At 46.7% G+C, this 23,937-nt stretch overlaps 1 protein-coding gene and 1 long non-coding RNA gene across 2 annotated transcripts in view; one reads left to right on the forward strand and one right to left on the reverse strand.

The window, feature by feature from the left end:
• Window positions 1–4,223: 4,223 nt before the first annotated feature.
• Window positions 4,224–23,937, forward strand: part of LARP1 (La ribonucleoprotein 1, translational regulator) — a 135,399-nt gene continuing 115,685 nt past the window's right edge. The window contains exon 1 of the mRNA XM_012449938.3: window positions 4,224–4,245. The gene's annotated coding sequence lies outside the window, so the exon portion shown is untranslated. The remainder of the gene's footprint in view (window positions 4,246–23,937) is intronic.
• The window catches only part of LOC135270652 (uncharacterized), a 54,064-nt gene continuing 51,142 nt past the window's right edge, over window positions 21,016–23,937 (reverse strand). Inside the window, exon 4 of the long non-coding RNA XR_010338795.1 lies at window positions 21,016–22,022. This is a non-coding gene — a long non-coding RNA (uncharacterized LOC135270652). The remainder of the gene's footprint in view (window positions 22,023–23,937) is intronic.

The raw sequence follows: 23,937 nt of genomic DNA on the forward strand, positions 1-23,937 counted from the left end.
CGGAGGTTGCAGTGAGCGGAGATTGCACCATTGCACTCCAGCCTGGGCGATAGTGCAAGACTCCATCTCAAAAAAAAAAAAAGAAAGAAAAAAAAATCAGGGTCTGCCAGAGGGGAAAGCCAGGCCATTTGCAAAGATGCAACAGTATAAGATGGCTGCACACAGTGGCTCACATCTGTAATCCCTTTGCACTTTGGAAGGTGGAGGAGGGTGGATAGATTGAGCCCAGGAGTTCAAGACCAGCCTGGGCAACATGGTGAAACCCCATCTCTACCAAAAATACAAAAGTTAGCTGAAAATGGTGGACTGTGCCTAGTCCCAGCTATTCAGGAGGCTGAGGTGGGAGGATCCCTTGAGCCTGGAAAGTCAAGTCTGCAGTGAGCCGTGATCATGCCACTGCACTCCAGCCTGGGCAATGGAGTAAGATATAGTAGCATAAAATGGGACCTGTTTTGGCACAACATCATAGTCTAATATTCTTACTCACCAGGAAAACAAACTCATAAAACCAGCAGTGTCCACAGCTCTGGACCAAAGAGGGTCAGCAGGTTTGGGGCACTCCTCCTCCAGGTGCTGACTCCAGGGAACTCCTGTGATTCAAATAATAAGAGCTATAGAGGTGTCTGCTGGGCCCCAACTTCTGTGCTTTCTGTGCCTGAAAGTCAGAGAGGCTGAGTTCCTGGGAAAGGTGGCCTGGCTGGTAAGCCTTCTGTTGACTATGGCAAAGACAAGGAGCTACTGCATGGATGTGAAGATTACTGTGAAAGAAGAGGGACAGGCCAGGCACAGTGGCTCACGCCTGTAATCCCAGCACTTTGGGAGGCCAAGGCAGGCGAATCACAAGGTCAGAAGTTCGAGACCAGCCTGGCCAACATGGTGAAACCCTTTTTCTACTAAAGATACAAAAAATTAGCTTGGCATGGTGGTGCGTGCCTGTAATCCCAGGTACTTGGGAGGCTGAAGCAGGAAAATGGCTTGAATCCAGGAGGCAGAGGTTGCAGTGAGCCAAGGTTACACCATTGCACTCCCGCCTGGGTGACAGAGTGAGACTCTGCCTCAAAGCATAAAAATTAAATAAATAAATAAATAAAAGGAAGAAGAGGGACAGCTGAAGCCACTGGACAAGGTGGAATTGGTGCAGCCCCTCAGAAAATGCGTATGCAGGGAGGCAGGACAGTGTAGTGCCGTGACTCTCAATCTAGGCTGATTTTGTGCCCAGTAAACTTCTGGAAATGTTTAGAGACATTTTGGTTGTCATAGCTGGAGCGGGAAGTGCTATTGGCATCTACTGGGTAGACACAGGGATGCTGCTAATCGTGCTACAGTGCGCAGGACAGCCACCACAACGCTGAATTATCTGGCCCAAAATGTCAAAAGAGGTTGAGAGGGCATGGAGCCTCGGAATCCAAGGACCCCCTTACCAGCTGCATCACCAGGTGCTTAACCTCCTTCTCCCCCTCTGTAAAACTGGGATACCAAGTTTCTGCCTCACAGAGCTGACCTATTGCCTGTTAAGTGCTTTCTGCAGGCTGGCTCATAGTAATGCTCCATCATTGTTGCTATGTTCGTTAACAAGGACATGCACTCTACAGAAGAGCACTGACCAGGTAGACCCTGAGGAGGGCCATGAGAGAAACTGATCCAACGCTTGAGAGTGGGGAAGATGCCAGAGGAGGCTGTGATTACCAGTTCTGGCATTCGGCGCCTTCCCTGGTCTCGCTTCAGCCTACTTTGCTTGCCTGGCCTCCTGAGGCTCTGGGTGGTCTGTTCAGTGGGCCAGCACACATTCGGCTTCTTCCTATGTCCACCGTCCCCACCCCACAAGAACCTACTCCTCCAAGGAGCCGCCTTGACGAGCCCAACCCTTAAGAATCACATGGCCCTTATCACAAATGGATTAGTAGGGTGGCTACAGAGATACAAGACTCAGTCACATCCACAAAGACTGAAAAACAGACATACGTTCTCATTTATACACACAGACTCACACATGCAACCCCAAGATGCTCTGTAGCCCTGGTCACAGACTGATCACAAATGTATTACCATACACATGCACACACACAAATAAGCAAGCCTAACATGATCTCAGACAGGAGTTCCAGATACACATACACATTTATACAATACTGGCACACACAAAAATCCCACACACATGCAAGGGTATGCTGTCACATTCACAAACCCACAAATTCACATAAATGCGTATATTTAAATACAAACTCAGGAAAGCGCATAGGTCTCATACACACACTTAACACCTAGGCATATAAAGATACACACCTGTCTGTACACACAGAAATGTATTCTTGGCACACAACCTCATATTAATGTGCTTACATACATAAGGCATACATATACATACATTATTCAATGACACACACATACACTCCTATATATTCACCCAAACACATATATGTAACAGATATACAAAAAGACATTTTTGTTTTTTGGATTTTTTTTTTTTTTTTTTTTTTTTTTTTTGAGATACAGTTTCATTCTTGTCGCCCAGGCTGGAGTGCAATGATGCAATCTCAGCTCACTGCAACCTCCACCTCCTGTGTTCAGGTGATTCTCCTGTCTCAGCCTCCCAAGTAGCTGGGATTACAGGCACCCACCACCATACCCGGCTAATTTTTGTATTTTTTTAGTAGAGACGGGGATTTCATCATGTTGACCAGGCTGGTCTTGAACTCCTGACCTCAGGTGATTGACACGCCTCAGCTTCCCAAAGTGCTGGGATTACAGGCATGAGCCACCGCACCTGGCCCACAAAAAGGTATTTTTGAAAACTCCATTCCTCCCCTTATATACACATAGACATACTCCCATAGTATATTTTATTCATTCATCATTTGTATTACAAAACATTGCTACGGAAACTTCCTTGGAGTGCCTTCCAAATTAAACTTTCTGTTATAGCTATCGGTGTAGACTAGCAAAAATGCGTCAAGTAGGCTCATTTCTCCCTTTAAATTTCCACTTGTGGATATGCTGTGAGGATTTGGCCTCTCCCCTGCAAGCCCCCACCTCTACCTCTTTTTATTTTTTATTTTTTTATTTTTTAGAGACTGGGGTCTCGCCATGTTGCCCAGGCTGGAGTGCAGTGGCTATTCACAGGCGCGATCCCACTACCGATCAGCACGCGAGTTTCAACTTGCTCCGTTTCCGACCTGGGCTGGTTCACCCCTCCTTAGGCAACCTGGTGGTCCCCCGCTCCCAGGAGGTCACCATATTGATACCCAACTTAGTGCGGACACCCGATCGGCATAGCGCACTGCAGTCCAGAACTCCTAGGCTCAAGCAATCCTCTTACCTCAGCCTCCTGAGTAGTTGGGACTACAGGTACGCACCACCGCACCCGGCTCTTTTTATTAATTTATTTATTTATTTATTTTGAGACAGAGTCTCACTCTGTTGCCCAGGCTGGAATGCAGTGGCGCGATCTCGATTCACTGTAGCCTCCACCTCCCAGGTTCAAGTGATTCTCACGCTTCAGCCTCCCGAGTAGCTGGGACTACAGGCGCGCGCCACTACGCCTGGATAATTTTTGTATTTTTAGTAGAGACCAGGTTTTCTCACGTTGGCCGGACTGGTCTTGAACTCTTGACCACAGGTGATCCGCCAGCCTCGGACTCCCAAAGTGCTGGGATTACAGGCCTGAGCCACCGGGCCCGCCCCTCTGTCCGTTTTTGACTACCTAGTCCCCCAGGCCTCCGCTGGAAGGCGCTCACTAAAGGTTCAGAGTCCGAAGCCGCATTCCGGGGCGCCCTCCCCCGCCCCTCCCATCCCACAGAGGCAGGGGTGGGTCCGTGGGTGTGGCAATGAACCACGTGTACCCACGGGACTCTCGAGGTGGGGGAGGGGAGGAGGGAGGGGGCAGCACGCCACCCTCCTTTCTCCGCCCCAGCCGTACCCTCTCCGCTGTTCCCCCACTGGCCTCCCACAGCCCAGCCCAACCTCAGCGGGCAGCGGGAGAAGGCGGGAGCTGGGGCTTGAACTGCCCCCTCCCCCATCCGCCTCTCCTCTTCCCACCCCCTTTCCTCTTTCTTCTCCCCAATCCCACTTCTCGCTCCCTTTCCTCTTTCTTTCTCCCCTCCTCCCTGCACTCCACCCGCCTCCTTTTACCCCGCCCTGCCCGTCCTCGTCCTCCCCCTCGCCCTCTCCGCCTCCCTCCAGCTTCGCCGCCAGAGGCTGAGTCATCGCTGCGGCGCTGCCGGCCGTGCAGGGAGAGCGGGCGAGCAGGTAGGGAGGGTGTGAAGCTAGCGACGCCGTGCGACCTGGCACCACCGTCAGGGCCCTTTCCCGGAGAGGCCTGGGGAGGGGTCACCGAAGGGGGTCAGGGCCGCGGTGGGGACGGGCGACGGGCCCTGGAAAGGCACAGATCTTACCCCTCAACCCCCATCCTACAGCTGCCGCTTTGCAGCATTCGGAAAGAGCCGCACAGGCAAACTAATACATAACATTAATTAGGGTGGCATCCGGGCTAGGCATCGCAAACTGGCGGCCCACGGACAGATCTGGCCTGCGCCCGATCTTTATTTGGCTCACACGGTGTTGTGTTTGTCTGTTCTGAAGTTTCAACTATTCGTAGTTGCCAATACTTAAACATCACTCATTTCTTGGGGGAAAATCAGATTCCCAACTTAAAAAATTAGAATATATGGCAACGCATTACCCATGACACTAGCGTATTTCTGAGTGGGGATACCTTTTCGTAGTCTGGGCATTGCACCTTCTAGTTTGCCACAGTCTCCACCACTCCCTACTGTTTCACCTAGGCCATTGAACTTCCTTTATGTTTCCTGCCAGGCCTCATATACAGTGATTCCTAGTCTAGTCCATCCCATTCATATTTTACATGGGGATGGGGAAGTGAGGGTAGGCCATTTTCCCAAAGTCACATGTGGCCTTAAAGCTGAAGGGGAACCCTGCATTTCCTCACCCACTAATCTTTTCTGCCAAACCATTCTGCCTCCTTTGGTATGCAGGCTAAGATAGGGAATTATTTTGTAAAAAGTGGGTTCCAGAAAATGATCTGGGGATCAGAGTAGACCCCCAAATGGAAGATGATTTGGAGTGTACAGCAGCTCCTCGTTGGAGTTGATGGTAGCTTCTCACAGTTTTTCCCTTGGAGTGGCAATACATGACAAAACTAGGGTGGATAAATGGATGGAACAGTTGGCCAATCTGGTATATTTGGTTATAATAAGTTGTTTTCGGGTCATTGGAAACCTGGCATATGAGACGCTGTTGCATAAGGGCTGCAAAGGCAGTATGCCACTTGGCTTATTCTCTAGTTAGGTGCTTCTCAGCTCCTAATGTGTACATGATTCCTGTAAAGTTTAGATTCTGGCTGGGCATGGTGGCTCACACCTGTAATCCCAGCATTTTGGGAGGCTGAGGCAGCAGGATTGCTTGAGCTCAGGAATTTGAGACCAGCCTGGGCAACGTGGTGAGATCCCCGTCTCTACGAAAAATTTAAAAATTAGTTGGGCAAGGAGGCGTGTGTCAGCTACTTGGGAGGCTGAGGCAGGAAGATCCCTTGAGCCCAGGAGGTGGGGACTATAGGGAGCTGTGTTCGCGCTACTATGCATTAGCCTGGGCAACGCAGTGAGACCTGTCATACACACACAAAAAAAGATTTAAAAAAATTTTAGCCAGGCACAGTGGCTCACGCCGGTAATTCTAACACTTTGGGAGACCAAGGTGGGTGAATCACAAGGTCAAGAGATCGAGACCATCCTGGCCAACATGGTGAAACCCTGACTTTACTAAAAATACAAAAATTAGCTGGGAATGGTGGTACGTGCCTGTAGTGCCAGCTACTCTGGAGGCTGAGGCAGGAGAATCACTTGAACCTGGGAGGCAGAGGTTGCAGTGAACCAAGATCGCACCACTTTACTCCAGCCTGGTGACAGAGTGAGACTCTGTCTCAAAAAAAAAAAAAAAAAATTAAAGTGTGGATTCTGATTCAGCAGGGCTGGATGGAACCCAAGATCCTGCATTTCTGACAAACTTCCAGGTGATAGCAGTATTGCAGGCCTTTAGACCCCTGCTGCCTCTGAGTGGCAAGGCTGTAGACTCCTTGCGCTTCTGGTCTATTCATAGATATCATTGCTACATGACAGTCAAGAGAAGGGGCTTGAAGTCCCACAGACCTGCGAGTGGATCCCAGCCTACCCCTTAACAGTCAGCTAACCTCAGGCAGGCTGCTTATCTTTTCTGTGCCTCCATTTTTTCATCTGTTCCGTGGAAATCAAAGAATAGTTACTTCAGGAGAATAAAAAAGGCAGAATGAATGTGTGGCCCCAGCACAGTCTGTGCCTCGTGGCAGGCCCTCTGTAAATGTAGTTTCTACCACTGTGCACTCTCTCATGGGCAGTAAGACCCAGAAGTGATGTGGTTACGGAGTGGGATATGGAAGGGATAATTTCAGGATAAGAATTGCACTCCGTAATGTGGTCTTCTGGGCCGTGCAGGGTGGTCACTGCCCAGCCTACCCCTTAATGCTCTCCCATCACTGTCCATGCTTCTACTACAATGGCCACCTTTGGCCATGGTACCTTCTCCCCTCAGAGGCCTTGCACATGCTGTTCCTCCTACTCCAAGCTGACTGGCCCCTTCTTATCCTTCAGTCTCAGCTCCTGTGTCACTTCCTTGTGGGTACCTTCCCTGATCCCAGAGGTCTAAGGGTTAGCATAGAAAGTGGGGAGCAAGGAACATCTCTTTGGACTGCATGTACATGGGGAAGTCACCGTTTCTACTTAGATTCTAAGGTTATTTAGAACAGCTTTGGGTAGGGGTGAACTAAACGCTGCCTCTGCTAGTCTATACAGTGCCTTTGTGCAGATTAGAAAAAGGAGTTGGGCACAGTGGCTCACGCCTGTAATCCCAACACTTTGGGAGGCCAAGGTGGGAGAAACACTGGAGGCTAGGAGTTTGAGATCAGGCTGGGCAACATAGCGAGACCTCAACTCTACATCTTTTTTTTTTTTTTTTAATTTTAGAGACAGGGTCTTGCTATGTTGCCAGGCTTTGTGCATATAAACTGTACAACCTTATGTGGCAGCCCTACTGTTAATGCTTCCCCAAGCTACCTCGTGATTTGCTTAATCCTCCTGTGCCTGTATTAAGTCTCTTTTATAAACTTTCTTAACCCCATACACCTCATCACAATTGGAATTAGGTATCTTGGGAATTATTTATTTAAAACTTGCCCCCTACACTAGACTGTATTCCATCAAGGCAAAGACCATGTCCATCTTATTCTAGGCTGTATCACTAGTGCTTAGCATGGTTTCTGCACCATAGCAGGTGCTCCACAAATGTTTTCTGAATTATTTCGGGAGCTTATTCTCTACCAGGAGAGCTGGGACTCTTCCTGAAACAACTGTAGCATAGAGTGAGACAGGCACAGAGCTAAATGTGTGGTGCAGCCCCAAGGAGGGCGATGTCACTTCTGGCTGCGGGGATGCTCAGGAAGAGGTGGTGTTTTGGCTGGGTCTGACAGAACAGATGGAGTTCATTAGTCTCAGATGAGTGGGGGAGTGTTCTTGGCATTGGGGAATAGCAAAAGCGAAGGTGCAGAGGGAAAAAAGTTCCATGTGTTCCTAAGACAAGTCACAAATTGTGATCAGCAGAGTGGACAAATGTGTTTTGTGAATTACCTGCCAATATTTATTTAAAAATCAGATTACATATAAAGATCAGATTTTCCAATTCTCTTGAAAAATTGAAAGAACCCACCAGATTGCAATAGACTGGCACTGAGAAGTGGCCGTTCGTTTTGAAGGTGTGGGCTTACTCCAGTTTGCCACAGTCCTCACCTTTCCCAATTACATCACACGCAGCTCTCTTCATTCATTACTGCCCCTTTCTGGCTTTGGAGATGGCAGACAGACCGTTCGATTGACACACATGGGAGTTGTAAGGAAGATTGATTCAGAGCCTACAGACCCTTAAATGCCAGTTAATTAAGTAGCCTGGTAACTCTGCAGGGATTTCAGGGGTCTTCTCCAGTCCCGTGGAGCACTGTCCAAGGTACCCTTGGGAGAACCATCCCTGACTTCAAAAGAAGTCATGCCAAGAAGGCCGGTGAAACCAAGGAAGCAGAGAGCTCTGCATGAGGCTTTCATAGAGAGAAACAATGGACCGACTCATCAGTCTAGGCTTGGTGCTGTGGTCTTGCTAAGAGGCAGGGGTAGGTTTGGGGGAAGATGGACGGTGCTTCCAAAAGGCTAAATTTTAGGCCGGGCACAGTGGCTCATGCCTGTAATCCTGGCTTTTAGGGAGGCAGAGGCGGGAGGATAGCTTGAGCCCAGGAGTTCGAGACCTGCCTGGGCAATATAGCAAGACCCCGTTCTCCACAAAAAGGAAAAAAAAAACAAAAAGACAATAATAATAATAAGTGTAACTCCCAAAAAGCTAAATTTTAATCTCAAAGGTTTCTGATTACTGAAACATAGGTAATAGCTAACTTGCCTTTGTTTCGCCTTAAATATTTTCAGATATATTCTTCAATATTTCCGTTACAATAATTGTAGTTTTCTTCTATGTATAAAAATAACACATCATTTGAAAAAAATTGGAGAATATAGAAAAATTAAGATGAACATAATCAATAGTAATCCTCCCACCCAGGTGTAACACTGTTAACATGTTGGTGGATTTCCTTATGTTTACTTTTTTTAAGTGTATTTATACTTTTTTAAAACAAAGTTGGGAGGCTGGGCACTTATGCCTGTAATTCCAGAGCTTTGAAAGGCTAGGGCCAGGCGTCGTGGCTCACACCTGTAGTCCCAACACTTTGGGAGGCCGAGGTGGGTGGCTCATGAGGTCAGAAGGTAGAGACCAGACTTGCCAATATGGTAAAACCAGGGTGTCGGCCCACTCTGGGGAGGGGGTGTGGTGTGCTGAGCACTGTATCCCTGAATATAGCTTATTTTTTCTACATTTGAGTTCTGTTGCAGATTTATGTAAAAATACATTCTTTTTTTGCACTTCAGGTTCTGGGGATAAAAAAATATATAAATAAAAATAAAAAACACATTCTTTTTGAAAGTAAAAATTTTCATGTCATCTAAAAAGAAAAAAAAGAAAAATTAGCTGGATGGGCTGTGAGAGGTGGGTCAAGCCTGTAATCCTAGCACTTTGAGAGGCCAAGATGGGCAGATCATCTGAGGCCAAGAGTTCAAAACCAGCCTGGCCAACATAGCAAAAGACTGTCTCTACTAAAAATACAAAAATTAGCCAGGTGTGGTGGTGGATGCCAGTAATCCTAGCTACTCGGGAGGCTGAGGAGGAGAATCACTTGAACACATGAGGTGGAGGTTGCAGTGAGCCAAGACCAAGCCCCTGCACTCCAGCCTGGGCGGCAGGAGGAGACTCCATCTCAAAAAATATATAAATACGTAAAATAAAATTTTTACATAAAAATTAAATTCAGAGAAGAAAAATAAATACCATATATTGATATCATTTTTCCAAGTTATTAACTCCGCTTTGAAAAAACATTTTGTACTGGGCGCGGTGGCTCACACCCGTAATCCTAGCACTTTGGGAGGCCAAGTTGGGTGGATCACCTGAGGTCAAGAGTTTGAGACCAGCCTGGCCAACATGGTGAAACCTCGGCTCTACTAAAAACACAAAACAATTAGCTGGGCATGATGGTGTGAGTCTGTAATCCTGGCCACTTGGGAGGAGGCTGAGGCAGGAGAAGCCCTTGAACCCGGGAGGCGGATGTTGCAGTGAGCCTAGATCTCGCTATTGCACTCCAGGCTGGACTACAGAGCCAGACTCTGTTTCCGAAAAAATAAAAATAAAAATTGGCTGGGTATGGTGGCTCACACCTGTAATCCCAGGACTTTGGGAGGTCGAGGCGGGCAGATCATGAGGTCAGCAGATCTAGACCATCCTGGCCAACATGGTGAAACCCCGTCTCTACTAAAAATACAAAAAAATTAGCTAAGTATGGTGGCGAGCGCCTGTAATCCCAGCTACTGGGGGAGGCCAAGGCAGGAAAATTGCTTGAACCCGGGAGGCAGAGGTTGCAGTGAACCGAGATCACGCCATTGCACTCCAGCCTGGCAACAGATCGAGACTGTCTCAAAACAATTAAAAAAAAAAAAAATGAAGTGATTTACTCAAAATCAAGTAGCTAGCAGCCCTTGGAGGGGAGGACTACAAACCTCAGGCCTTCTGAATCTAGGTTAGTGGTGTAGGGAAGGGCACACACACAAGCCTGCTCCCCCCACCCCATTGCAGTTAGACAATGCCTTTATGCTTTAAGTACTGAGAATCAAGAAGGATTTAAACTGAATGAAGTTAATCTGGGTGGACTTCATGGAAGCAGCAGGCTTCATGTAGGATCCGGAAAAGGTTTGTCAAATTTATGGGTAATTAAGCACCCAACTGGCCTTTGTCGTGGGGCAAGCCCCTTACTAAGGCTTTGATACTCCTTGTGTTTGTTAATCCTCCCACCCAACTGTATGAAGCACTGTTCTTTTCACCAATTTAAAATGAAGAAACAGAAGTACAGAGAGGGAAAGTGACGGCTCAGTATCGCACAGCTAGTGAGTATCAGGTCAGAGACTTGAACTTGGGCCGCCTGGCCCCAGAGCGGGACCCGCCACTGCCTCCACACACTCTCCCTGCTTGGGTGAAGACTGAATAGCAGGCGGAGGCTTTGTTCCTGCAGCCACGGAGAGCAGGGACTCCCAGGCACGATGGTGGCGTGGGGAGGACTCGCAGGCCTCGCTGGAATGACGCGGGCGGGGGTGCTGTGTGACAACAGCCTGGCGGGGCAGGGTGCCTGGAGCCTGTTTCCACCGCCGTCCCATCCTTTAGGATTCCCAAAGCGGGAAAATAAGATATTAAAAAAACGGATTCCCCGGAGTATCCAGCATCCCAGCCGCCAGTCCTTAGCCACAGTATCTTGATTCCTCTTTGATTCTCAAATAAATTCCATCAAGAAAAGAAGCAGACTTGCAATCAAGAGATACGGCCCGAGTTCTAGTCCTGCCCCCGCCACAATCCGACTGTGTGACCTTGGGCTAGTCTCTTCCCCTCTCTGGGCCGCAGAGATTAAAGCTGGCCCTTTCCTCCGTCTCTGCAGCTCACATCCCCCTGCGATCTGGCCGCCTGGCCGCCGGGCTTTCGGGGTGCTGGGAGGCTGGAAGCCGCGGGGTGCCGGGCCGCTCTGTCCCCGCCCGGCGCGCTCAGCGTTGAAAAGGCTCGGGATCCCGCGGAGACGAGCCCCGCCCCACTGCCCTTGGGCGTGAAGGTCCTCAGAATGTCCGGGAGGCTCTGGCTTTCCACCCTCTTCCCTGTTCCCTGGGGCAGCTCACGTGAATGGCCATCCTCCAATCTGATAGCACCCCCCGGCAGCCCTCGGTTCCTCCACCGCCCCCGGGTGAGTGTTGTCGCCCCCAGGTGAGTGTTGTCACGCACAGTCCTGCTTGCCCTTGTCGTTCTTTTTTTTTTTTTTTTTTTTTTGAGGCAGTCTCTACCGCCCAGGCTGGAGTGCAGTGGCGCGATCTTGGCTCACTGCAACCTCCTCCTCCCGGGCCCAAGCGATTCTCGTGCCTTAGCCTCCTTAGTAGCTGAGACTACAGGCATGCCCACCACGCCCGGCTAATTTTTGTATTTTTAGCAAAGTCGGGTTTTCACTATTCGTAGGCCAGGCTGGTCTTGAACATCTCGGACCTCAAGCAGTCCGCCCACCTCGGCCTCCCAAAGTGCTGGGAATACAGGCGTGAGTCACCACGCCCAGCCCCGCTCGCCCCTTTCGAAGGACACCTTCGCTGGCTCCCTTGCACCCTGGAATAACACTGAGATCCCTGAGAATGGTGGAGAAGGCCTGTTTCCATCTGCTCCCAACACCATTCCCCAGCTCCATGTTCCTTCCTCAACTTAAGGAAGTGTTTAGAGCTTTTTATTTTATTTTTTTATTTTTATTCATTTTTTTTTTTGAGACTGAGTCTTGCTCTGTTGCCAGGCTGGAGTGCAGTGGTACTATGGCTCACTGCAACCTCCGCCTCCCAGGTTCAAGCGATTCTCCTGCCTCAGCCTCCCAAGCAGCTGGGACTACAGGCATGCGCCTCCAGGCCCAAAATTTTTGTATTTTTAGTAGAGATGAGGTTTCACCATGTTGGCCAGGATGGTCTTGATCACTTGACCTGGTGATCTGCCTGCCTCCACCTCCGCCTCCCAAAGTGCTGGGATTACAGGCGTGACGGTGTTTAGAGATTTTAAAATCAGAGGTTCAGGAGTCTGCCGGTTCCTAGCTATGTGACTTTAGACCAGTTACTGCTTATCGCTAAACCTTGATTTCCACATCCTTAAAATGGGGGTGGCAGCACCCATTCCCCAGGACAGGCTGAAGATTGAGTCACTTAGCATAGTTCCTGGAACAGTCAGCTCACCCTAACTGCTTGTTATTACAATTCTCAACCCACATTTGGCTACCACCTCCTACTTCCTCAAGCTTGTCATTGTCTTTCCCTACATTGTGTGTCCACGCATACCTGGAAAGCCCTTCCTCTTCCCTTCCCCACCCAGTAGATTCTTACACACCCTTTAAAGCCCAATTCAAAGGCCATTGCCTGTGAAGACTTCTATCCTTCCTGCCAACAGGGTAAAGAGTTCTTCCTCCTCTATCATCACCCGGGGACCACACTTAGCATCACACACGGTGGGACAGCTAGCATCCAGTGCCTCCTGCCAACTTCAAAGGAAGTTGGGGGCACGAAATATAATTTAAAGAGTTTACTTGAGTCAAAGTGAGGACAGCTGCTGAGAAGACTCAGACCCAAGTAACCTTAGATATGAGCGCCATTTGGCCTTTGTTACATACAAGCAGGTTTTAAAACATATATATATATATTTCCTCCCACCTCAGCCTCCCTAGTAGCTAGGGACTACAGGCACACACCACCATAACCAGCTAATTTTATTTTTAAATTATTTTATAGAGACAAAGTCTCACTATGTTGCCCAGGCTGTTCTTGAACTCCTGGGCTCAAGGGATCCTCCTGCCTCAGCCTTCCAAAGTGCTGGGATTACAGGTGTGAGCCACTGTGACCAGTCACAAGCAGGTTTCTTTGTTTCATTTTGTTTTGAGACAGAATCTCACTCTGTTGCCGAGGCTGGAGTGCAGTGGCACGATCTTGGTTCACTGCAGCCTTGAACTGTTGGGCTCAAGCAACCCTCCCACCTTAGTCTCCTAAGTAGCTGGGACCACAGGCACGAGCCACCACACCCTGCTAATTTTTTATTTCATTGTAGAGACGGGTTTCACCATGTTGCCCAAGCTCACAAGCAAGTTTCTAAAGTCAAAAAAGAATAGGGAGAGGGCTGTTACAGAGTTGTATGTCAGGAATTCTCATTGGTTTAAAGGAATAACATTGATTCATGATTGGCCATAAATTGTTAAGCTATAGGGTGTGGATTATAGTGTCTGGTATAGCATTATTCAGAATATTTATAACTACTGCAAGCAGTGGCAATAACAAGTTGTTTTTGTTTTTGTTTTTGTTTTTTGAGAGGGAGTCTTACTCTGTCGCCAGGCTGGAGTGCAGTGGTGCGATCTTGGCTCTCACTGCAACCTCCGCCTCCTGGGTTCAAGCTATTCTTCTGCCTCAGCCTCCCAAGTAGCTGGGATTACAGGCATGCACCACCATGACCAGCTAATTTTTTTTCTTTTTTTGAGATGAAATTTCACTCTTATTGCCCAGGCTGGAGTGCAGTGGCATGATCTCGGCTCGCTGCAACCTCCGCCTCCTGGGTTCAAGTGATTCTCCTGCCTCAGCCTCCCGAGTAGCTGGGATTACAGGCATGCACCACCATGACCAGCTAATTTTGTATTTTTAGTAGAGACTGGGTTTCTCTATATTAATCAGGCTGGTCTCAAACTCCCGACCTCAGGTGATCTACCGGCTCTCTTAAAACAACTTACTAGTCCAGGCACAGTGGCTCATGCCTGTAATTCCAGCACTTTGGGAGGCCGAGGTGGGTGTGAGGTCAGGAGTTTGAGACCAGCCTGGCCAACATAGTGAAACCCCTTCTCTACTAAAAATAACAAAAATCTGCTGGACATGATGAGGCACGCCTATAGTCCCAGCTATTTGGGAGACTGAGGCAGGTGAATTGCTTGAACACAGGAGGCAGAGGTTGTGGTGAGTGGATATTGTACCACTGCACTCCAGCCTGGGCAACAGAGCAAGAAAAGAAAAAAAGAGATGAATACATAGCTTAAAGTGGAAGTAGGACTTGATTGCTGTCTCATTTATTAATTTAAAAGGACTTGAAGTGCTTAGATGAAAGTTCTTTTCTCACCCCTAATAGGATGGAGTAGACTACGTAGTTCCACCTATTTTGGCTCCTGCAAAAAATACTGAGCCTGAATCTAATGAGGCCTGTAAGAACTAGCTTCAGTTACAAGAACTTCAGGGGAGAGAGGAACACGTTAAACAACACACAAAGAAGCAATCAGACAAAGCCAGAATGTGAAACAGTTTATAAAACAACTGCCGTAATCTCTTAAAAGCCAATGTTGTAAAATCAAAAGTAATGGGGAGGAGGTTGTAGATTTAAAGAGACGTAATAGTCTAACAGCCAAATATAAGATGTGATTCTCAAATGTATCTTGATTTATTACTATAAAAATATATAAGGACCATGTTTTTATTTTTTATTTTATGTATTTGTTTTTTCTTTTGAGACAGAGTTTCATTATTGTTGCCCAGGCTGGAGTGCAATGGCACGACCTCTGCCTCCCAGGTTTAAGCAGTTCTCGTGCCTCAGCCTCCCGAGTAGCTGGGATTGCAGGCATTTGCCACCACACACAGATAATTCTGTATTTTTAGTAGAAATGGGGTTTCTCCATATTGGTCAGGCTGGTCTCTAAGTCCTGACCTCAGCTGATCCACCCACCTCTGCCTCTCAAAGCGCTGGGATTACAGGCATGAGCCACTGTGCCTGACCCACATTTTTATTTATATTGTATTGTATTGTATTTATTTATTTATTTTGAGACAGGGTTTCACTCTGTTGCCCAGGCTGAAGTGCAGTAGTGTGAACCTAGCTCACTGCAAGCTCAAACTCCGAGACTCAAGCCATCTTTCCTCCTCAGCCTCCCTACAGCTGGGATTATAAGTGTAAGACATCATACCTGGCAATTTGTTTTTTAATTTTTAGTAGAGATGACAGCTCACTACATTGCCCAGGCTGGCCTTGAACTCCTAGCTTCAAGCCACCCTCCCATTTTGACTTCCAAAGCACTGAGATTACAGGCATGAATGACTGACTACACCTAGCCTACCAGGCTTTAGACAGTGGGGTAATTTCACTAGTAGCCACTGCATCCGGCCCAAAATAAAAAGTTTTTTTAAAACACTTCTTCTCCAGTGCTCTCAGCAATTTTAGGGCCTTCATTAATATCACAATATGGCCACATGTGGTAGCTCATGCCTGTAATCCTAGCACTTTGGGAGGCCGAGGCGGGTGGATCACCTGAGGTAAGGAGTTCAAGAGTAGCTTGACCATCATGGTGAAACCCCATCTCTACTAAAATTACAAAAATTAGCTGGGCGTTGGGGCACATGCCTGTAATCCCAGCTACTCAGGAGGCTGACACAGGAGAATCTCTTGAACCCGGGAGGCGGAGGTTGTAGTGAGCCAAGATCATGTCACTGTACTCTGGCCTGGGCCACAGAATAAAACTCTATCTCAAAAAAAGAAAAAAATTACAAATATTGCTGGCATACATCACTTCCATACACAGATTCATAATATATGGAGGTGATGTCTGCAAGTGGGTCTTGCCATTCAGATGACAGATTATGGGTTCCTAGGGATAGGAGCTAGGTTTAGATCAACTATATTTCTCTCAGAGTGTCTAGTACATAATAAATATTCAATAAAAGCTCATTGAGGCTGGGCACGGTAACTTACACCTATAATCCTAGCACTTTGGGAGGCCAAGGCAGGCAGATTGCTTGAGACCAGGAGTTTGAGACCAGCCTGGGTAACATGGAGAAACACCTTCTCTACAGCAAAGTAAAAAATTAGCCGGGCATGGTGGCATGTGCCTGTAGTCCCAGCTACTCGGGAGGCTGAGGTGGGAGAATTGCTTGAGCCTGGGAGGCTAAGGCTGCAGTGAGCTGAAATTTTGCCACTACATTCCAGCCAGGGTGACAGAGAGAGACTCTGTCTCAAAAACAACAACTTCAATAACAACAAAACCGAAACAAATGCTCATTGAAAGAATGAAGACTCTACTATTGCTAGAGTACATGGTTCATTAGTAAACTTACTCTTAGGAATCTATGAATGAAAAATGATAATGGGAAATGCTTTTCGAGCCCTTACTGTGTGCCAAGCTTTGTGCAGAGCCCTTGGTATGTCTCATGTAATCCTCACAGTGGTCCTATAGGGTAAAGAAAATACTAGTCCAGCCGCGTGCAGTGGCTCATGCCTGCAATTCCAGCACTTTGGGAGGTGGAGGCAGGCAGATCACCTGAGGTCGGGAGTTTGAGACCAGCCTAGCCAACATGGAGAAACCCTTCTCTACTAAAAATACAAAATTAGCCAGGTGTGGTGGCACATGCCTATAATCCCAGCTATTTGAGAGGCTGAGGCAAGAGAATCGCTTGAACCCAGGAGGCAGAGGTTGCAGTGAGCCGCAATTGTGCCATTGCACTCCAGCCTGGGCAACAAGAGTGAAAGTTGGTCTCAAAAAAAAAAAAAAGAAAGAAAGAAAGGGAAAATACTCGTCCCATTTTACCCCTGAGAAATCAGACACACAGAAAGGCGAAGGAGCTTGCTTCTACATTATTCAGTTAGTAATGGCAGGAGAAGCAGTTGGTTCTCACCGTTACACTCCATTGCCTTGTGCCTCTCTTATATCATCTGTAAATCAAAGAAAATGACCAAGGCAGGTATCAATCATTTTAGGAGGAGGTTTATTTGCCAAAGTTAAGGATGCATGCCTGGGAGACAGGTCTATGCCTTTCTCCAAAGATGATTTTGAGGGCTTCAATATTTAAAAGAGAAAGAGTGGATCTTGAGGGAATGTACAATTTTCATATGAGGGGAGTGTAGAGGAAATCGTCATTCATTCCTTGACTGGCTCAGTGAATCTGCATTTTTACATTAGATAATGTAAACAACAGGGCAATGGAAGCAATCTGATTCACATTTGTGTCAGGTGAGCAGAGATGACTGAGTTCTGTCCTGTGTCATGCACCTGTGATGATAAACTATCAATTTACCTTGCCAAGATGAAATTCAACAGAATTATTTAAGAGTAAAGATCTTGGGGCCCGCCAGGAATTTTCCTGTGGACAAAATGTGAGGGAGGTTTGTAGCTTTTTATCTTTTTCTTTCTTCTCTTTGTAGCCATCTTATTTAGGAACCAAATAGGGTGGGGGAGGGGGCAGATTTGCATGACTCAGTTCCCAGCTTGACTTTTCCCTTTGACTTGGAGAGTTTGGGATTCCAAGATTTATTTTCCTTTCACACATCCTGTCGGCATAGGGAATTATGCACATGTACCTGTCTTAGCAACAGTGTCTACTAAATTAGGAGCCCTTCAAAAGTGAAAGAAAAAAAAACGTGCCACACAAAAGCTTGTGCACAAATGTTTGTAGCAGCATTGTTCATAATAGTGAAAATGTGTCAACAGCCCAAACATCCATACTTGGTGACTGGATAGACAAAATGTGGTAGATTCACACAATGGAATGTTATTCAGCCATAACAGGGAATGAAGTATTGATACGTGCTATAACATTGATGAACCTTGAAAACATTATGCTATGTGAAGGAAGCCAGTCTCAAATGACCACGTATTGTATGATTCCATTTATATGGATGTCCAGAATAGGCAAATTCATAGAGACAGAAATTAGATTTGTGTTTGCTTAGGACTTGGAGAGGGTGGAAGGGGGATAGAAAGACTAAGGGATAATAGCTAAAGGGCATGAGGATTCATGTGTTTTTTTGTTTGTTTGTTTGTTTGTTTGAGATGGAGTCTCGTACTGTTGCCCGGGGTGGAGTGCAGTGGTGCAATCTTGGCTCACTGCAACCTCCGCCTCCCAGGTTCAAGCGATTCTCCTGCCTCCCAAGTAGCTGGGATTATAGGCTCCTGCCATCACCCTGGCTAATTTGTGTGTGTGTGTGTGGTATTTTTAGTAGAGACGGGGTTTCACTATGTTGACCAGGCTGGTCTCAAACACCTAACCTCGTGATCCACCTGCCTCGGCCTCCCAAGCCACTGCACCTGGCTTTTGTTTATTTTTTTAAAGACAGGGTCTCACTGTGTTCTCCAGGCTGGAGTGCAGTGGCGCCATCATGGCTTACTGCAGCCTCAGACTCCTGGGCTCAAGTGATCCTCACACCTCAGTCTCCCAAGTAGCTGAGACTGCAGGCATGCACCACTATGCCAGGCTAATTTTTTTATTTTCAGTAGAGATGAGGTTGGGGGGTTCCTTTTTTTTTTAATTACAAAATACTTTATTGCCAAAAATGCTAACGATCACCTGAGCTGTTAGCAAGTGGTATACTTTGTATTTTTGCTTTTATTATACTTTTTCACTGACACATAATAATTACACATTTTTATGGAGTACAGCGTGATATTTTAATAGATATACACAATATGTAAGGATCAAATCTGGGTAATTAGCATATCTCTCACTTCAGATATTCTTCATTTCTTTGTGTTGGGACAGGGATTCTTTTTAAGGTGATGAAATGTTCTAAAATTGATTGTATGGCTGGGCACTGTGGCTCACGCCTGTAATCCCAGCACTTTGGGAGGCCGAGGCAGGCAGATCATGTGAGGTCAGCAGTTCCACATCAGCCTGGCCAACATGGTGAAAGCTCATCTCTACGAAAAATACAAAAATTAGCTACAGTGGTGAGTGCCTGTAATCCCAGCTACTTGGGAGGCTGAGGCAGGAGAATGCTTGAAACCAGGAGGTAGAGATTGCAGTGAGCCAAGATTGTGCCACTGCGCTCTAGCCTGGATGAAAAGAGCAAGACTCTGCCTCAAAAAAAAAAAACAAAGATTATAGTGGTGACAGTTGCACAACAGCCAGACATGGTGGCTCACGCCTGTAATCCCAGCACTTTGAGAGGCTGATGCGGGCAGATCAAGAGGTCAGGAAATCAGGACCATCCTGGCTAACACATGAAACCCTGTCTCTACTAAAAACATAAAAAATTAGCTGGGTATGGTGGCACACGCCTGTAGTCCCAACTACTTGGGAAGCTGAGACAGGAGAATCGCTTGAACCGGGGAGGTGGAGGTTGCAGTGAGCTGAGATTGCACCACTATACTCCAGCCTGGGTGACAGAGCGAGACTCTGTCTCAAAAAAAAAAAAATCTATCTATCTATATCTATCTATCTCAAAAAAATTTCTATCTATCTATAGATAGATAGATAACAAGACTCCATCTCAAAAAAAAAAATCTATATCTATCTATCTGTAGATAGATATATGTATCTAGATAGATAGAAGATAGATAGATACATCTATCTATATATATATGCTAAAAACGAATTACATTTTAGATGGGCAAATTATATTGTGTGTGATATATCTCAGTAAAGCTGAAAAAAGGCAAAGGAAATTTCTAATTCACCAATGAATCTACCAAGCTTGTTTAATGAATAGAAGGAGTGAATGAATGGCTGTTTCCCTTGCAGTTGACAATAATCTCCCCTAGTTCCAAAGTCTAAAATGAATTCCCTTGACTGTCTCTGGGGTATGCTCACGCCTAGCTCTCAGGAACCCATTAATGTATTGATAAGAAAGCTGATAATTCAATCAATAATTCCTGAGGTTGTCAGTGCCACTCTGGAAGAAGAGAGAAAGGCATAGACAGTTTCTTCCAGATACAAGCTGTGGGACTGCAGAACCAGGGGCTGCCAGGACATTCTGCCTGGAAAAGGGCCCCCAGAGATCTCACTGTGGTCTGTTCCCATTTGGCTAATCTTGACTCATTTATGTGGGCTTATTTGACTGTTCCTGTGTTTTTCCCCTCACCCTGGACATTCGGAAGGACTATTGTAGTGAAAGCTCTCGAATAAAGTGACTTCTGAAGTTCTGTGGAAATAACTTCACTGGGAAGGATACAAACACTTGAATGGATGTCAGTCACCTGGCAGGGGAGGAGTGCTTGTTTAAAATATAGATTACTGGGCCCCATTCCTGGAGATTCAAATTCTGTAGGATTAGGATAAGGACATGGATTCTGCATTTTAAATAAAGCATTAGGCCAGGTGGTGGCTCATGCCTGTAATTCCAGCACTTTGAGAGGATGGCTTGAGGCCAGGAGTTCGAGACCAGCCTGAGCAACATAGCAAGACGCCTCTCTCTATAAAAAAATTTTAAAATAGGCTGGGTGTGGTGGCTCACACCTGTAATCCTAGCACTTTAGGAGGCTGAGGCAGGTGGATCACGAGGTCAACAGATCGAGACCATCCTGGCCAACATGGTGAAACCCCATCTCTACTAAAAATACGAAAATTAGCTGGGTGCAATGGCATGTGCCTGTAGTCCCAGCTACTCGGGAGGCTGAGGCAGGAGAATCACTTGAACCCAGGCAGAGGTTGCAGTGAGCCAAGATCGTGCCACTGCACTCCAGCCCGGTGACAGAGCGAGACTATATCTCAAAAAACAATTTTTTTTTTTGATTTAAAAATAATTTTTATCTGGGCACGGTGGCTTATGCCTGTAATCCCAACACTTTGGGAGCCTGAGGCAAGCAGATCCCGAGGTCAGGAGATCAAGACCATCTCGGCTAACGTGGTGAAATCCCATCTCTACTAAAAATAATACCAAAAAAATCAGCCAGGCATGGTGGTGAATGCCTGCAGTCTCAGCTGCTCGGGAGGCTGAGGCAGGAGAATTGCTTGAACCCCAGAGGTGGAGGTTGCAGTGAGCCAAGATCACACCACTGCACTCCAGCCTGGGCAACAGAGCAAGACTCCATCTCAAAAAAAAAAAAAAAATTTTTTTTTAAAAAGCATCTAAAGTGTTTCTGAAACAAGGGACTACTGGCCATATGAGAAACACTGACCTAGCTGAAAAATAGGAGAAATTGAAACATGTACATTATCTCAGGCATAAAAATAGGTTTGCTTAGGGATCTTAGAGACCATTTAGTTCTGTGGTTTTCATACTGTGTCCGCAGGAACTCCTTAGGGCTCCATGGAACACCTGTAGGGGACTGTTGAATGGTGGAGGGACAGAGGTGCCAATGGGTCTACCCCAACAGATGTCCCTTCAACAGCTCCATTTTAATCAATTTTCTACAGTGGAGATTGAATTCTGTTGCTTAAAAACCACTAACCCTGCCCTGTCCCTCCTATGCAAGTGGAGAAACTGAGGCTGGAGAGGAAAACAGATTTTCCCAGGGTGATGACAGAACCAGAACTGATTCTAGGACTCTTGTTCCCATCCAGAGCCCTTCCCATTAGGGAATTCCAGTTATTGATACATCCATTCATTTTGGGGTGGCTTTTCCTCTCTGCCTCCAGCAAATCTCACATAACACCGTAGGGCCTGGACTAGGGTAAGGGGAATGAGGTAACTGCCTTAGGCACAAAATTTTGAGAGGTGCAAACAAATTCAGTAATCAAATATATTTTAATACAATATTTTAAAAATCAAAATTAATGCAAAAAGTATGATGAACAAAATATCCAAATTTTGAGTAAAAACAGGAACAGTAGTTCTGATTTTTCCTTTTTCCTTGAGCTCCAAGATGACTGTATTCTGCACTATTATTCACCCTGCCTTTATTTAAAATTTGGATATTTTGGTCATTGTGTATTTTTTCACATTAATTTTCATCTTATAAAATATTATAGCCAGTCGCAATGGCTCACACCTGTAATCCTGGTACTTTGGGAGGCTGAGGCAGGAGGATCACTTGAGTCCAGAAGATCGAGGCCGCAGTGAGCCATGATCATGCTACTGCACTCCACCCTGGGCAACAGAGTGAGACCCTGTCACAAATAAAATAAAATATTGCATTAAAGTATTAATTATCTAGATTGCCAAGGTGTTGGTGTTGTTGTTGTTGAGACAGGGTCTCACTCTCTTACCCAGGCTGGAGTGCAGTGGTACAATCTTGGCTCACTTCAGCCTTGACCTCCCAGGCTCAAGCGATCTTCCCACCTCGGCCTCCTAAGTAGCCAGGATTACAGGTACATACCACCATGCCTGGCTAATTTTAAAAATTTTTTGTTTAGCCAGGCATGGTGGCACATGCCTGTAACCCAGCTACTCAGGAGGCTGAGGCAGGAGAATCGCTTGAACCCAGGAGGCAAAGGCTGCAGTGTGAGCCGAGATCACGCCACTGTACTCCACACTCCAGCTTGGGTGACAGAGAGAGACTATGTTTTTAAAAAAAAAAAAAAAATTAGGCCGGGTGCGGTGGCTCAAGCCTGTAATCCCTGCACTTTGGGAGGTCGAGGCGGGTGGATCACAAGGTCAAGAGATTGAGACCATCCTGGTCAATACGGTGAAACCCCGTCTCCACTAATACAAAAAAAATTAGCTGGGCATGGTGGCGCGTGCCTGTAGTCCCAGCTACTCAGGAGGCTGAGGCAGGAGAATTGCCTGAACCCAGGAGACGGAGGTTGCGGTGAGCCGAGATCGCGCCATTGCACTCCAGCCTGGGTAACAAGAGTGAAACTCCGTCTCAAAAAAAAAAAAAAAAAAATTGTAGAGATAGTGTCTCGCTATGTTGCCTAGGTTGGTCTTGAACTTCTGGGCTCAAGTGATCCTTCCTCCTCAATCTCTCAAAGTGCTGGGATTACAGATGTGAGCCACTGTACCTGCCCTGAGTTTTTGTTTTTTTTTTTTTTGTCTGTCTTACTTTAGTGCCAGTGACAAGTACCTCACTTGCCTTACCCTAACCTGGGCCCTATAAAACCGTTCTTTTGGCAGACAGCTAAGTAACGCCCCATTGCCCTCTGGGAATCCCTCCAGATCCTATCACTTCATTTGTCTGACAGAATCGATGTTTACTTTGTCTCAATATGACATTGCTCTTGTCACCTGACCTGTAGAGAGGTTTGCATTCTGCAGTGGATATTTGTTTTGCTGACCCAGCACTAGTTCTCCCTTCTGGTCACTGCAACCATATGTGGCTTGGGAAACGTCCCCTCCCTATGTGGGAACTGACTCCAGCCCAAAGGGAAAGGTGGGCCCATGACTAAGCTGTGCCAATCAGAGCTGTGCATCCCCACCCCCACCCCGCCCCCGCCAACTCCTCACAGTGATGAGCCAGGAATAGACATGTGACTCAGTTACAGCCGATGAGACTCAATTCTGGGGGTATGGTCTGAACTTTGGGAAGGGAAAATTTCTCTTTTATCTGTAGTAGCTGAGAAGTTTGGATGTAAGCCACCATTGTGGATTTGAGCCTTTTCATGTCAGGAGCTCACGTAGAAGACAGCAGGATTGAGTGATAGAGACAGGAGAAATCCTGATGTTACTGCTTGAGCTACTAGGTCCACTGTGTGCAAAGCAAGTCTACCCTCCGGACATAATGGGTGTGTGGACCAACTATTGCCTAAATGGTTTGAGTTGTGTCTCTGTCACTTAGATGGTTCACTCCCTCTAGCCTGCATTCTGCCCAGGTTGGCTCCAGGAGATGTTTAATGAAGCCCAACTTCTATCACTAGAGTTCTGCCCTAAATATCTTCAGGTGGTGGCATTCAAAGTACCCTTCATTCAAGGGCAGCCTTACAAGGCAAAAGGCATTGATAGCAACAACTCTAGAAAGCATGACTGAGGATTGGTGCCATTGTCAGGTTCTGTAATAAATATTTACACGTCTACTTATTTGTCCTCTAACAACTCTGTGAAGTAGGTTACACTATTAACTGTAGGCTGAAATCCAGTTTATCTACC

Source organism: Aotus nancymaae, unplaced genomic scaffold, assembly GCF_030222135.1.
Source record: "Aotus nancymaae isolate 86718 unplaced genomic scaffold, 86718_ANA_hifiasm-v0.15.2.pri h1tg000064l_1, whole genome shotgun sequence".
Taxonomy (NCBI): domain Eukaryota; kingdom Metazoa; phylum Chordata; class Mammalia; order Primates; family Aotidae; genus Aotus; species Aotus nancymaae.